The sequence below is a fragment of the Vicugna pacos genome, chromosome 11 (genome assembly GCF_048564905.1).
Source record: "Vicugna pacos chromosome 11, VicPac4, whole genome shotgun sequence".
NCBI classification, from domain to species: Eukaryota; Metazoa; Chordata; class Mammalia; order Artiodactyla; family Camelidae; genus Vicugna; species Vicugna pacos.
The window spans coordinates 740,664-756,888 of NC_132997.1; the positions used below are offsets into that span (position 1 = coordinate 740,664).

The following is a 16,225-nucleotide window of genomic DNA, read 5'->3' on the forward strand; positions in this document are numbered from 1 at the left end:
TCCATCAACAGGTGACTGGATAAAGAAGATGTGGTATATTTATACAATGGAATACTACTCAGCCATAAAAACCAACAACATAACACCATTTGCAGCAACATGGATGATCCTAGAGAATGTCATTCTAAGTGAAGTAAGCCAGAAAGAGAAAGAAAAATACCATATGAGATCGCTCATATGTGGAATCTAAAAAACAAAAGCAAACAAAAACCAAGCATAAATACAGGACAGAAATAGACTCATGGACAGAGAATACAGACTTGTGGTTACTGGGGGGGGTAGAGGGTGGGAAGGGATAGACTGGGATTTCAAAATTGTAGAATAGATAAACAAGATTACACTGTATAGCACAGGGAAATATACACACAAAATGTTATGATAAATCACAGAGAAAAAAATGTGACAATGAGTGTGTATATGTCCATGAATGACTGAAAAATTGTGCTGAACACTGGAATTTGACACAACACTGTAAAATGAGTATGAATGAATAAAAAATGTAAAAAAAAAATACAAACCAATTTGAACCTGTTGAAAAGACATTTGCTCAAAACAGCACGGTAGCAATGAAGTTGCTCTGGCTGGCAGGGACTTACTGGATTCCTGTGAGTGCTGGACTCCTCACATGGAATTCCCTTGGCACTCCAGGACGCCTGTGGTTGTCCCCATGGGTTTGTGGCCATATGTGGCACACACAAGTCTCTGGCTTTGCCACAATTTCAATGCCTTTTTTGGCTTATGAAAGGTTTTGCACTCAAATGGAGTTTTCTTGAGTCCACTCACTGATGTCATTTACCAGAGTTATAGTCCAGATCTGACATTCTGGACTATTAAAATCTTGCAGACATTCAAATGTTTCAGGTTTGGATGTGTATTCACCTCTGGAGGCCTGGACCATATTCGATAAAGCCACCCGGACATGTTCAGCAAAATGCAAAGAAATTTTTCTCTCTGCTAGACTGAAATGTCTATGAAGGTATAAAAACTTCTGCATCTACAAATGTAGGGAACCAACTCATCAATAACATATCTATCCGTAATGCATGGACATTTAAAAAAAAATACTGTATTTACTCCTATCAAATTCTTTCTGGCTTTTGCCAAATTGTGTCCTAAACTGTAAGGAAAGTATATAAATTTAGAGAATTTTTGACCTTTTAAGAGAGAAAGGAACCCTCCTACTCGGTTGGTGGGAATGTAAATTGCGCAGCCACTTTGGAGGACAGTATAGAGTTTCCATAAAAAACTGAAAATAGACTTCCGTGTGATCCAGCAATCCCATTCATGGGTATATTTCTGGCGAAAAATATAATTCAAAAAGACACATGCACCCCAATGTTCACAGCAGCACTATTTACAATAGCCAAAACACTGAAACAACCCAAGTGTTCACTGACAGATGACTGGATAAAGAAGTTGTGGTATATTATGTATATACACACAGATATACACACATGAACACACACACACAATGGAATACTGATCAGCCATAAAAAATAAAATAATGCCATTTGCAATAACATGGATGGACCTACAGGGTATTATGCATAGTGAAATAAGTCAGAGAAAGAAAAACAAATATTCTATGTATTAACTTATATGTATATATAAAAAATTGAACAAATTAATTACTATAATAAAACAGAAATAGACTCACAGGTACATAGAACAGACTGGTGGTTACCAATGGGGAGAAGGAGGAGAGGGGAGGCAGGAAAGGTGTAGGGTATTGAGAGGTAAAAATTACTATGTATAAATTGGATAGCTTACAGGGCTGTATCATACAGCACAGGGAAATATAGCCATTATTTTATGGTGACTTTAAATGGAATATAATCTATAAAAATGTTGAGCCTCTCTGTTGCACACCTGAAAATATTATGATGTAAATCAACTATTCAATTACAAAATTTTTCATCAAAGTTTTCTTTTCATATTATTTGCAATAAGTTAGAAGCCAGAACTGTCAATAGAAACATAGTGTAAGTCACAAATTTCCAGTAATACCATTTAGAAAATAAAAAGGAACAAGTGAAATTAATTCCAGTAATAATTATATTTATCCCAAAATATCCAATATACTATCATTTCAAAAGTGTGATTGACACTTTTAAAACTTAATAAATATTTTACATTAGTTTTGTTGTATGAAGTCTTAAAAATCTATTATGTATTTTCCACTTATAGAACATCTCAATTCAAAATAGCCACATGTGGCTAGTGGCTACTATACTAGACAGAGCAGATTACACCATTCACACTTCTGATAAATTACCTTCTGTTACTTATTTTAAAACCTTGCAGAAAAGGCTTTAGATATTCCCTATATCAAACAAAGCAACCTTGACGGGTGGGGAGTATCTTCATTATAAAGTGAAAAATAAAGGTAAGAGAGCCATGGTTACATGTATGTTAATGTAACAATACCTTCTTAATTCATTCAGGACTTTACAATCTTTCTTCATATGCCAAGGATTCACTGTCACTGTACAATATTTTTCACTGTTATTTTCTTTGGAATTGAGAGGCTTCTGATGAACCTGCTTTGTGCATCTGTACATAAAAGAAAACAATAAAACAGCTACAAGAGCTACAGTGAATGCCCCCCCATTAATTTAGAAGAAGTCTCACAGTATTTCCCAACATAAATGCTAAAATATAATTCAGAACACTTTGTGATGGTCAGCATGATTTTAACAAAAAAGTAGATAATTACCTCCCTGGTGTCAATGTTCTTTCAGAGATGGGTACCCGAAATTTAGTAAAAATGATTTTGCATATATCTTTGAAAGAAATGCTAAGAAATGACCTTTTCTGTTGGAAATTAGCCTGCTTTTACATTCTGCAGTAGGCATACGTGTTTACAAACCAGGCAGGAACTGGATCATATTTTACACATACTTTAGAAACTGATTTGAATTTTGCTTTCTACCTGCAAGGCTATTTCTTACGTAATTACATAAGCAGGCCACTATACTAAATTTTGTTTCCCTGTTTGCTTAATCCTCACAACAACTCTGTAAGCTGCTATTATTACCCCCATATAACAGATAAAGAGCTTGAGGCAGAAAATAATTTGGGTAACTTGGTAAATGGTGGAGCTGGGTAAGACTGCAGCCAGTCTGACACTCAAGTCCATTCTTCTCACCGATGTCTGATACTGCTACCTACATTCAGCAATGACAACTGAATTCATATTTAAGTGTGTCATTTCTAAAAGCGCAAAGCTATAGTAGTACTGTTGTGTAAATTATTCTTTTGAGATGTGATTGCCAAAAAAACAAAAACAAATAAAATCAGGGTGCCACTGAGTGGAGGGCGAACTGCATATGGATGGACAAAAGGGGACTTTGTGAGGACACAGTTGCACAACTCTATAAATATCTAAAATGGCTGATTTGTACAATTATAATTTGTGAATTTTATGGCCTGTAAATTACACCTTAATACAGCTATTAAATTAAGAAACTGGATATCAAATTAAGACTAAAACACATATATATATATATCACACAAAGAACAACAGGCAAATATCATTATTTACTGTACCATTCTTTCATGCAGCTTCCTTTCCACACCCGTTCCTGAAAGGATGACTCAGTTTTATAATATTTTAAATTATTTAGCAAATAATTTTTGACAGACTACTATGTACCCAGGACTAATCTAGGCACTTGGAATAGATCAATAAACAAAACAAAATTCCTGTCCTCACGGAGCTTGGTTGGAGTCTAGCTGGGGTGGGGGGTGGAGATGACAATTCACACAACAGAGAGGCAGAGGAAGTGGCATGTTAAGAAAGAGGAACCATGGAAAAAATAAAAAAAGGGCAAGGTAAAGAGAGTTTAGGGCATGGGATGATGGTGATGTTGTATTAAATACCAGAGCAGGCCACACTGAGGGCTGAGGTTAGAAAAAAGACTAGGAGGTGAGAAGTCCCAGGTAGACGGAATAACCATCACCGAGGCCAGCGTGCACCTCTCATGTTCCAGAATGGGGTCACTGCTGGAGCTGCGGAGAAGGGTCAGTGCAGATCCTGTATGGCCTTGGAGGACGTTGCAAGGACTGTGGCTTTTACCCGGATTGAAATTGGGGGGCACTGCAGAATGACGACACAATCTAACTAAGGTTTTCACGGCTCACTTGACTGCCGGGTGAGAATAGTCAAAACGGGTCAGAGATGAAAGGAGGGAAGCCTCTGAGAAGAGCTGTGCAGGAGGAGAGGACAGTGGCTCAGGGCAGGGAAGCAGCAGTGGAGGCAGGAGCCATGGTGAGAAGTGGCTGGGTTCTGGATCTGTTTTAAAGGCAGTGTTAAACCAGATCTATTGACAGAATTCATGTGGTATGTCAGTGAAAATCAGAATAACTCCAAGTTTTTTGACCCAAGCAGCTGGAAGGATTAAGTTTCCACTAACTGAATGGGGAATGTTGCAGAAAGGACCAGTTTGGGGGGGTAGGACGACAAAGAGCTCAGTTTTTACACATGTTGATTTTAAGATATCAGAGTTCCAAGTGAAGATGTCAAATCAGCAGAAGATTGTAATAGTTCAGAGTTGGAGAGAAAAAGTCTAGAGGGAGGCAGAAATGTGGGAATCATGGGTCACACAGGTGGTAGAGGAAGACATGAAACCCAGATACTCAAACATTAAGATAACCTGGCATTAACCATAGAAGTTGTCCTTGAGGGCCTGCCTACTAGGTGTGGATATCAGTCCTATTTCCCAACCACTCGAATTTTATAAAGGAACTTACAAATGAATTCGTGCAAGACACTGCCTCCAGTGGGTGGATCCAGAGAAGGAGTGGGAGAATGGGATGCTGCACGCTACTCCCTACGGTAGAATATATGTGTGTGTGTGTGTGTGTGTACGCATGTTTGTGTGCACAGGGGGATGAGACATACCTGGCTTAAGAAAAAGAGCAAGTAAGTCTAGAAGCCGAAAGATGAAAGAAAATCCAGATCTGGTAGAGGGAAGAGGGGAAACACTGTGTACTGTAAGACATATCCCCATACTGCCATTTCCCACCATCCTTTCATCAGGAACACAGTTGGAAAGGGGGGAATTATGTAGATACGTGTGATGTACACAAACTTTCTGACTATGTAACACTTAATATCTACATATGTAGCAAGTTAATGATATTTATATCTGCTTCAAGTTTAATAACAAGTTCACAACAGAGGGAAAATAAAATATTGAGGACTGGTAGGAGTATCATAGAAGGCCTTTCAATGTTCACAATGGAAGCAAAAGCAGCTTCACCCCACAAAGAATGTCAATAAGAGTCAAGAATGTTTATATTTGCTTAAGAAATTGAGAGTTACAGCTTCCTGCTTTAAAGAATTAACTTTAAGACAGATACCATACTATAAGCAACGTCTATACTGGAGCTTTCTTAAAGCCATTTTTAGTTTCTGCTTGTTCTGATGTACTCCAGACACTCTGCAAAGAAAACCTTCTTTTCAAAGGCTTAAAGGAATAAAATAAGAAATAACACTGCATTCTTTTCAGTGGTCTCTGTACTGAAATCACTTGCAAATGCAGCACCCTGCCACAGGTCCACATTTTTAACAATAAAGACCTTTGCGCAATTTTTCAATTGCTATGTGACTTTGGGTCAGTCTCTCACTAAGAAGCAGAATGGAGTACCAGAAAATGACACATCAGGTCTAAAACTACAGATGTGGGAGATGAACGTACACCAGGAAACAGCTAAGTGGGAGGGTAAGGTTTACCTTTGAAGTTACCGTAAGTGCAGTTACACCTGCTCCCTGCTTCCCCTGTGAAGTGAAGAGCTAGTCTTTTCCAGAAAAGCTCTCATTCTGAGAACTGTCTTCTTTAAAATATTCGGAGATTCTCTTTTAAGGTTCTTGCACTTTTAAGCCTTTCCCCAACTCTACATCCCATAACAAGTGTAAAAATTATCCTATAGCCTATTGTTACAGAACATACTCTACAAAAGCTGAGGTTTCCCAGGGTTTGGATCCCAGAACTCTGCTACCAGATAATCCTAAAGCTTTCCTTCCATAACAGACTCTTCCGCCAATTCCCAGCTGCGGGCAAATTCGGCTTCTCAGATCAGGTAACTTTCTAACTCTGCCTACGAACACTCTGCTGCCAGGAAAGGAACTCTCAGACAGAAAGCACACAATGCCCCTAGTGAGGGTTGCCTCCTCCAATCAATCAAGATGCCATCACCAAGCAAATATTTAAACCAACTGCAAAACCTCTGAAGACAACTTACAAACAATATACTTTCTATGGAGGCATACTATTTGCTCTGGAATAGTGATTTCCAATGGAAGGAACAAAGGACCACATGACCCAAGCAATTTTTTAAAACTGCACATAACTATCCCTCTTCACGTGAGGATTCAGGCAAGCCCGTCTTACAGGCCTAGGTGTAACAGAATGACAGCACCTCTAGGAGTAGGATGAAAAGCATCGAGGTAGACTTCTAGTGAAAGGGGGTGATGTAACAGGGCCCATCGCCCACTTACCTCCCACCACAGGACAATCATCTCAGATCGAGAACAAACACTTTGGGAAACAGAGGTTGTTTATATTTTTATGGATTTCTGGTGGAAATAATGCCCTGAGTCATGTGAAGTTGTGGCTGCCAAATTGAACAGGGGACTGGACATTTTCACATTCAGGACAAAAATAGCCCCCGGATAGCCACCATATCTGCTCTCCCCTTTGCCTGTTCACCCCAAGAGCTGCAGGACTCTCCTGCTTGCAATGACACCCACCAATTCTCACAAATTCTTGCCAAGTTCACGTCATCAGCTGGTGGTGTCAAAGTCACTATTTGTACTGCTATGAAGTCCCTCCATTACTTTATATCCCTTCTATTTTCTCTCTTGTCTTCCTACCTACACTTGCATACACAAGATGGTTACTGCACTAACATTGCCTCTGTAATCAGTCCAGGATATAGGAAGTAGAGATTCAACTGTAACCAGTCCCAGAATACTTGTCATGCCACTCTAGTGTCCCAAAAAATACTCTGGCATCCCTCATCTCACACAAACAACCACTGCACTACTTAGAGGTTGTAAAATTAGAGGGCTTTCTCTACTGGGAAACACTGTGGCTTGTGGTAGAGTTGTGATTTCAGTTTTTGCAACTACTTACAGGCAAAAAGACATGGCCCGCAAATTGTCTTCAAGCGTTTGGTATTTAAACTTTCATTAGATACAGAGCCGGTGGACTAACCGTAATCTATGAACATATGGTCATATTATCAAATAATGTTCATGTCTACCTTACAGACATGTAAGGACTTGGATTACACCTGCAGCCTCTAGGCCTTTAGAATTGGATGTGAAGCATCCTGTGAAATAAAAACCTCCTATCCAGTCACAGAACACCTTAGAGGCAACATCACACTAATGTCACTGAATACATTAGTATAGTCCATGTATGGTTAAGTTACAAATCCAATTTCTCAGAGATGGAAAGGAGATGTCTAGAAAAGCTGGAAAAGCCCAATTACTAAAACAGCTCAAAAGTTAATGCAGACTCCTACACCTCCCAGAGCAGAGGGCGGAGGGGGCATTGCCCACCACTCTGTCCTTCCCCAGGACGTGGCATGTGGGGAAGCAGGCATGAATGGGTGGCTGGGACTCGGAGGTGGAGAGGTGATGAAATCAAGAGTGGAACTGCTCTGGTCCTAGAACAACAGAGCTGTAAAATGCTCGGCTTCAGTACAACCCACTCCCTTTCCCACTTTCCCTCCCACCTATGTGACAAACAGAACATAACCAAGCACTTTCTGCCCATGATGGTGACTACTAGCAAGAAAGGGACCAGGATAAAAGCATGTCTTATAAAAGATGTCTGATTTTAAGGCTATGTTTTAAACAATGATCAGCACTGTCAGAGTGGGACACTTGTGAGCCGCTCAAGTAGGGAGGAGGAGGTTGAGGATCCATTTCCAGCACTTAAATGTGTTTTATCACTCCTATTTCTGACCTTTCCTTTGCCACTATTTGTAGCACTGCCATCACTGGCAGGTAAAGGGGCAGCAATGTGACTTGGCCGTTTGGCTGATGGGGCTACATTTCCCAGCACTGGAATGAAAAGGCACTGGAAGACGATCAGCTAGATGATGTGAACTGTGGTCCTGGCCTGTGCCAAACACTAACCAGGTGACCCTGGGTTAGGCTCTTAGTCTCTCTGGGCTTCCGGCTGTTTACTTATAAAAGAAGGTTTTGTCATTGCACAAATATATCCAATATGAAATGTAACGTGAAAGTCAAACATAATGACAATTCACCTGCTTGCCTCAGGAAACTGTACAAGCACTGAACACTATGTGAATGTAAATACAGACTTAAGAAAACTATTGAGGTAAAGCGCTAAACTGAACATGGAGATAAAGTTTTATGGATTTTCTTGCCTTTCTTTTTTAATTGCAACACTGAATTAATAGTTATTAGGTATAATCCACACCACCACCCTGCGAATAAATAAAGTAGGTAAGCACTGCCTGGATGCATGTTTTGTCCGATGCTAAGCAGGGTGAGGGGTATAAAGGAGGCTGAACAAGGTAGTCTTCTCCAGTTACCAGCTAAGTGAGGAAAAACATTGGAAACCACCCAGGGATGGTACCAAGTCAGTACTCAAAGCCAAGATTACAGGCTACTGATCATAAACAGTGCAGGAATACAAAGAGGAGCTAGAAGTATTTGGAGTAAATAGGGAAGACTCTATGAAGGGGATGGGGCTCCAACTAGTTCTCAGGGCAATTGTAATCTGTTTTAACTGAGGACTGGATAGGAAAAGGCTGGTGACTCCTGGTTTTTAATAAGGCACAGGTTACCATAGGAGGCTAATTTACATAATAATTGGAACACATAATGTAAGTACAAAATGATGATTGGTCGAGACTACCTGACTGAGATCTGGTTGTGTTAAGTCTTTGACTTGACTCTAGATGTTGGAGAGCCAAAACTGTAGGTTGACTGAAAGGGGGGGAGAGAATATCCAAGAATTCAGCAGAAGTAAAAAATAACGTATCAGGGATGAAAGCTCTACATCAGAGTATCAGCAATCAGAATAGACACTTGAAACCAAAAACATACAGTTCAAGAAGCTGACAAAATATGGAGGGTGGTGATAGAAAGATAAATCAAAGACCACTCCAAGCCTTTGGGTATTTAAGACCGGAAGAATGATTATCCCACTGAATAAGTGGAGATGCTGCAAGAAGAAAGATTATGAAATCAGCTTTAGACATGTTGAATCTGATGTATGAGCTAAGAGTAGGTTTTCTCTAAGAAGCTCAAAATTCAAAACTGAAGCACAGATGTTGAGTACAGGCTTAAGATGCAGATGGACAAGACATGATAAATCTCCTAAAAGAAAACATAGGCAAAACATTATCTGACATAAATCTTAGCAACATTCTCCTAGGGTAATCTACCAAGGCAATGGAAATAAGAGAAAAAAATAAACAAAAGGGATGTAATTAAACACATAAATTTCTTCACAACAAAGACAACCATAAGTAAAACAAAAGGAAACAACAACCTACGAATGGGAGAAAATATTTGCAAATGATACGACTAACAAAGGCTTAATATTTAGAATATATAAACAGCTCATACAACTTAATAACAAAAAAACAAACAGCTCAATCCTAAAATAGGCAGAAGACCTAAACAAGCATTTCTCCAATGAAGACACAATTGGCCAATAGGCACAGGAAAAAATGCTCGATATCACTAATAAACCGAGGAATTCAAATCAAAACTACAATGAAGAATCAGCTCACACTAGTCAGAATGGCCATCGCTCAGAAGTTCATGAATGATAAATGCTAGAGAGGCTGTAGTGGGAAGGGTACCCTCTTACACTGCTGGTAGAAATCTAGTTTGGTGTAGTCATTATGGAAAGCATGGAAATCCCTGAAAAAACTAAAAGTAGACTTACCCTATGACCCAGCAATTCCACATCTGTGTACATAACTGGAAATAACTCCAATGTGAAAAAATACCTGCTCACCAGTATTCACAGCACCACTGTATACAATAGCCGAGACATGGAGGCAAGTTAAATGTAGTAACAGATGACTGGATAAAGAAGTTGTGGCATATTTATACACTGGAATACTACTCTACCATGAATAGGACAAAATAAAACCATTTGCAGCAACATGGATGGAGCTAGAGATCGTCATTCTAAGTGAAATCAGCCAGAAACAGAAAAATACCAAATGATACCACTCATATGTGCAATCTAAAAAAAGAGAGAAAAAGACAATGTAAACTCATCTGCAGAACAGAAACAGACTTGCAGACTTAGTAAACAATCTTAAGGTTACCAGGGAAAGGGGAGTTCGAGATTTACAAATGTTAGCCACTACATATAAAAAGAGATTTTAAATAAAGTTTCTTCTATATAGCACAGAAACCTATGTTCATTATCCAACAATAACCTATAATGAAAAAGCCGATACAGCCACCAACTGAGGAAGCAAGAGAAGAAAGGAGAGTTAGTTATGCTGGGCTAGAGCCCACTTCTAAAATACTTTTCAGCCACTGATGCTGCCCCAAGTACACTGAGCCTTCCTCCCAGGGACAGGCTGACATGACATGTGTCCTGCAAACCTGGGGCAGCAGAGGCCGTCCCCAGGTCTGGCCCTGGGGGAGATGGGAGCAAGTCCACCTGCTTCCCTTGGGGCAGCACCCCTCCCCGCAGCCCCCGCCACCTGACTGTACCACGCCTGCCTCTCAGGAAACCACTGGCTTGAAAACAAGTGATCCACGAACCTGGGGCAGCGGCAGGGAGATGGGCAGCGACCTGGCAAGCTGGTCGACTTGCCCCCATCTTCCCCACGGCCTGTCAAGGGCTCGGCCTCTGCTCCTCCAGGCACGGTCAGCAGGTCAGCCTGCTCCCGGGAGGAGGGCGCGGTGTGGTCGAAGGCAATGGCTGGTTATGGAGTCTGACAATGGGGGCCCGTGGATTTGCTTCAAACTCCCCAGCGCATGGCCTGAGCTTGGCCTCTGCTGCCTCAGGTTCGTGGAACTCAGGTTACAGGTCAGCCTGCTCCTGGAAGGCGGTGCTGTGCTGTCAGGGAAAGGTGGCGGCTGCGATGGCGGGATTGGGGCTGCCCTGTGAGAGTGCGGGGTTTGCGACCATTCCCGCTGCCGCTGCAGCCATCCCAGCACACTGATCACACCGAGCCCACCTCCCAGGAGTAGACTGACCTGTAACCTGAGTCCCACGAACCTGGGTCTTTAGAGGCCACCCCCAAGGTCAGGCCGCGGGTAAGATGGAAGCAAATCCAGGGGCTCTCATGGGGCAGCCCCCATTCCATCCGAGGCCCCGCGACCGCACCGCACCCGCCTCCCAGAAGCAGGCCATGATCTGAGGGCCAATAGGAGATGCTCCGGAGCCGTCCGGCGACCTCCCACCTCCCGGGGCTGTACCTGCTCTCCTAAACCCGGGTATAACCGGCTGTAAAAGTCGGTGTTCAGGAACTACTAATACCGGGGTTACCACGAACCACAGCAGCGGCTGGGACCCGCCTCAGGGTCCCAACGGGACGCGCAGCCGGGACCTCACCTCCGCACCCCTCCCTGGGCGCATCCTCAGCTGCACAGCCCAGGCGTCACCCGCCGGCTCCCCGAGCAGCGCGCTCCTACCAGCGCCCTCTTAACTGTCCGGCAGCGGCAGCCGAGCCGCGGGCAAGCGGCGGCCCAGGCCCCAGGCCATGTTCCTCTTCCAGGAGCTGGTCCAGGAGCAACCGGCTGCCGCCAGCTTCCACGCGTTCTGGGTGGGTTCCGGCGTCCGCGAGTCTGTCCGTCTGCGCGTGCGCGCCCCTCCTCCTCCCGCCCGCAGCGCAAACTGCTCGGGTGGGTCTCCTGCTTTACCGGCCCTGGCCGCTGGGGCCGGGAGGAGCCAGGTGGGGCCCCTCCTGCTTGTCCCGCCGGGTCTCCATCCCCAGAGCCTTCACCCAGCCACCGACTGGGTCCTGGCACTGAATTAGAACCACGACTGCCCTGGGCCAGGCCACACCCCGCCAGCCCCAATTCCCCTGCTCACCTTTTCCTCCCTATTACTACCTTCCCACCCCTGGCCAGGCCCAGTCTCCCACCAGACCTTGAAGACACGGCTCCTTCTCCTCACACCGAGGTCCCTGCCCTGACACTCCATCCTGCTAGGTCCTAACCTATGGCCCCTACACCCACAAGCTTACCCCTCATGTCTCAGCACAGGACACCCAACATCCTGAAATTGTCCCCCTCACCTCTCAACCAGGTCAGTTCCAATCTGATCGGGCCCCACACCTCTCCACCTGTACCCCCTCACCATGGGATCCCCTTCACTCTGAGTGCACCCCTACCCTGAGCTCACTCCCCCACCCCTCACCCTGTGGTTGAGGTGGGGAAATCCGGGCTCCAGTAATGATGACTACTGCCACCAGTGGGGGATCCAGCCTAGTGTGCACATTCATAGTTAATGTCTGAGGCTACAGGGTGAGGCAGGCTGGGCTGAAGGTGGTTCCAATTCCCGCCTTGGCAGCCTGATTCCCGCAGCTTGTGCCTCAACTGACCCGATGGGTCAGGTTGATCCCAGGCTGCCAGGCACTGGCCTTGGGCTTTGGGTGGTTGATGGTACTGATGGTGATCTGGACCCCTAAGGCGGAGGCATTGGGCACGCGGACGTTTGGGGTGGGGGAGTTCAGAGTTTGCACTTGAGCCCAGGGGTAGACAGCAGATGGTGGGCTGTGTGCATGGGGCTGTGTGCGTGGCCTGTTCTCAGCCCAGGTGGGTGCAGGGAACTTGTTCATTCACACCAGGCCAGAGGGAAGAGGGAAGGGAGCTGTCAAGGCGTCAAAGTGAGGAAGCCAAAGCTTTAGAGCAAAGTAGGAAGGTGCACTGGCCAGGCCACCATGGATCTCGCCGCGACGCTGGTCCCTTGCATCAGGGGAGACTGGCAGTTGACTGGCCAATGAGACATCCCCTGCTGTGTTATAGTTTACAGACAATTGAAGGGATTTTGAGAGGTAATTTTAATCCAATAATTGTCACTTTCTCTGCAGTAGATTAGGTCCAAAGTCATGGTGAATCTGGCAGGGATCCTGCCTGAACTCCAGCCTTGGACAGTGGAGGACCCACCCAGGAATCATCCACTTAGCTCTCACCAAAAGTCACTGTAATAGAGAAGAACAAATCTGACTCCATATTGGATCTGTTCCTTTTCCTTTAACACTCTGCCGTGTTTTCTAGGCTTAGACTTGCTAGTTATGCACCTTTTGTAAAACAATGTTGCCTTTAGCCTGAAATAAACAGGAGAGCCTATTCCCAAAACTCTGAGCTTTAAGGATATTAATACTTTGCACTCCTATAAAGATAACAAGTTGCAGAATAGAAAAAGTTTGTTTTGTTGCAGGTTTTGCAGAAACACCATGATCTGACCCATGTGGACAGCTGCAAAGGATTCCAAGAACAAAGAATTCCTACACCAAGAAGTTTGCAACAACCAACCACAGCCCCTCCCCTTTTTAGTAGAAAAGGAGCCTGAAGTTGACATGGTTCTCCAAGATATTAGTCCGCCATTATCTTGGTTTGCAGCTGTTTACGTAGACCAGGTCATAGTGCCTCTGTAAATCCTCTAACAAAACAAAAGTAGTTTTCTATTCTACAACCTGTTGTCTTTATACAAGTGCAAAAGTGTTAATATCCTTAAAGATCAGAGCCTTGAAAGTAGGCTCTTCTGTATATTTAAGGCTAAAGGCAACATTGTTTCACAAAAGGTGCAGAGCTAGTAAAACTAAGTCTAGAAAAGAGGGCAAAGGGTTAAAGCCAAAAGGACAGATCTTCTATGGAGTCAGATTTTTTTCTTTTCTATTATACTATATTCTATTTTTGTTTTAAGTATATAAGAATAAAGTTAGCCTTTTCCCATTTTAAATTCTGCAACTTTAAGGAGCATTAATTGCATTCACAGTGCTGTGAGACCAACACCACTGGTTTCAGACTATTTCCTTCGTCAAAGTAAAATCCTGTATACAAAGTGCACCCCACGTCCTACGTCCCCCAGCCCATGACAAGCCCTAATCCCCTTTCTCTCTCTATGTCTTTACCTATCCTGGAGGTTCCCTATCAATGGAATCATATAAAAGTTGGCTTTTTTTTTTTGTTTGTCTGCCCACATATCTTAAGTAGGGACGGGTGAATTATTTTTTTTTCACGTGAATTAGCATTTTTGTATTTTGAGAGGAAAGTCCAGATGGATTAAAGATGAGACGTACCAAATGAAGCCCTTTTAGTAACTCTGTGTATAATCTCGGGGTAGGCACTGCTGTTCTAACTGTGAAACCAGAGCCAGAAGGGAGATGCTTAGCTCTTCTTGTGGCAAAATAAATCCAAACAAAAGCAGAAAACAAAGGCCAAGAAAGACAGCTGGAAAGACAAACCACAGCCTGGAAAAACCTTTCCTCATGACCCAAGATCGGAAAAAAGCTTCACATCCCTGTGGTCCAAAAAGCTCTTGAAGCCCAGTGTTCTGAAAAGAAACAAAACACACAGAGTCAGTTCCAACGAGAGGCAGTGCAGGTGGCCGGTTTGTACTGGAGATGCTTGACCTCTCAGGTGAGGACACAGGCAGACAGACAGACTGCAGAGACAGCATTGGCCACCATCACCCTGGCAGGTCTTTAGCCCGGTGACAACCAGCCCTGGTGACAACGTGAGCAGGCAGAGGCCCCAGGAGGTACCCTGGAAGGAAGAGCAAATGGACGCTCCTCTCCGGCAGAACAAGGTGTAGGATGCATCAAAGTGCCACAGGTGCATCCCTTCCCTAGCAGTGCTGAGCCTTAGAGAAGATCCCACCAAAGTGCTTGCACAATTTTCAAAGATAATGTTTCTTCAGTAACATGAATTCAAAATAATCAATATGTCGTCAAGGGATTTTCAGAAGTGACCTGCCCTGGACCCGTACAATACACACACATAAATACACACATATACACATAAATATATACACACATACATACAGGAAAAGAGACAGACAGACTGAAACACAGAGAAGCAGGGGGAGACAGAGAAACAGAGAGAGAGACAACTCAGAGAGGCACTGAGAGACAGAGACAGAGAGAAGGAACACTGGAGCTGGTAATGAGTGGAACTCACATACATTTTCACAAGTCAGTCTATGTGTCAGAACCTGGTCCCAAAGTCGATCCACCCTCCAGGGGAGGGTGTGGGGATCCCACAAGGGTGTGGGAACAGAAGGCAAAAAATAGGAATCCATTGTGGGGCCGCCCACCACAGAGGCCGAGATGGGACACTGGGCCTGTATGTCAACATGACAGAATGACCTAGGAGGTTGTATGCCAGAGCGGAAGATGTCAGAGTTGTATTTAATTTCAGTCTCACGACTGGGAGCGGGGAAGCAAGCAGCAAGGAAAGTGACTTTCTCCAGACCCCAGGGCAGACCCCGGCCTGTGTGGGGTGTGCTTTGCACTCTGCCAGCCCTCTATGGGGTCCTTCCTTTGCTGAGTCTGTGCACGATCTCCCTGTGATGCCAGCCCGTGGGGGTGACAGATGCAATAGATGTTTCTAGGTCTAGAGACAGGATGGCTTCTCCAGGAAGCAGGGGCCAGAATGATCCCCACTGTGCTGATGGGGGATTGGGGAGACCCTGAGAGGCGCATGGCTTGTCCAGGATGATAACACTGCTGAGTAGGGGGAGCCAGGTCTGAACCCAGCTGTGTCTTCAGAGCTGTGGCACTGGTTGCATCCAGGCCTCCCCAGGGCTATGGAGGGGCTGAGTTGGTGTCACTGTGTGTGGACATGGCATGGAGTGAGAAATGAGAGATTGGAAGCCCAGAAAGACCCTTGAGGAGCTTTGTGTCAGGAGGAAGCTTGGAGAAGTGGACCCCAGGAAGTGACCTCACTTCCCTGGCAATAGAGCCCAACAGAACTTGGAACCGAAGTCACCAGGCACCCACTCTGTAGAGAAGTCCCTACTCAGCTCACCTGGTTGGAGACAGAGGCATGTTCTGCTGCATTCCATTATCTTGAGGCCGCAGGCCCCGGAAAGCCCGCAGCGAGGGTCTCTACCAACGCTGCTGGCACTGGGTCAGGTCTCACCCAAGGCACCTCTGGCCTTTTGGCCAGAGAGACCCAAAGGTAACCCAGGGAGGCCCAGGGCAGGCCCCTCCAGGCTGGGCCATCACTCAGATCCCATCCAGGTAGCCACACGGC

At 44.5% G+C, this 16,225-nt stretch overlaps 1 protein-coding gene and 1 long non-coding RNA gene across 2 annotated transcripts in view; one reads left to right on the forward strand and one right to left on the reverse strand.

Annotated features, from left to right (window-relative positions):
• The window catches only part of LOC140699576 (trafficking protein particle complex subunit 9-like), a 325,083-nt gene that overhangs the window by 143,364 nt on the left and 165,494 nt on the right, over positions 1-16,225 (forward strand). The gene's annotated exons all lie outside the window — the stretch shown is intronic.
• LOC140699587 (uncharacterized) lies at positions 1,155-11,797 on the reverse strand. Its single transcript, XR_012077793.1, has 3 exons — positions 11,577-11,797; positions 2,428-2,553; positions 1,155-1,296 (listed from the first exon to the last, which is right to left on the reverse strand). It is a non-coding gene; the product is annotated as an uncharacterized lncRNA (long non-coding RNA).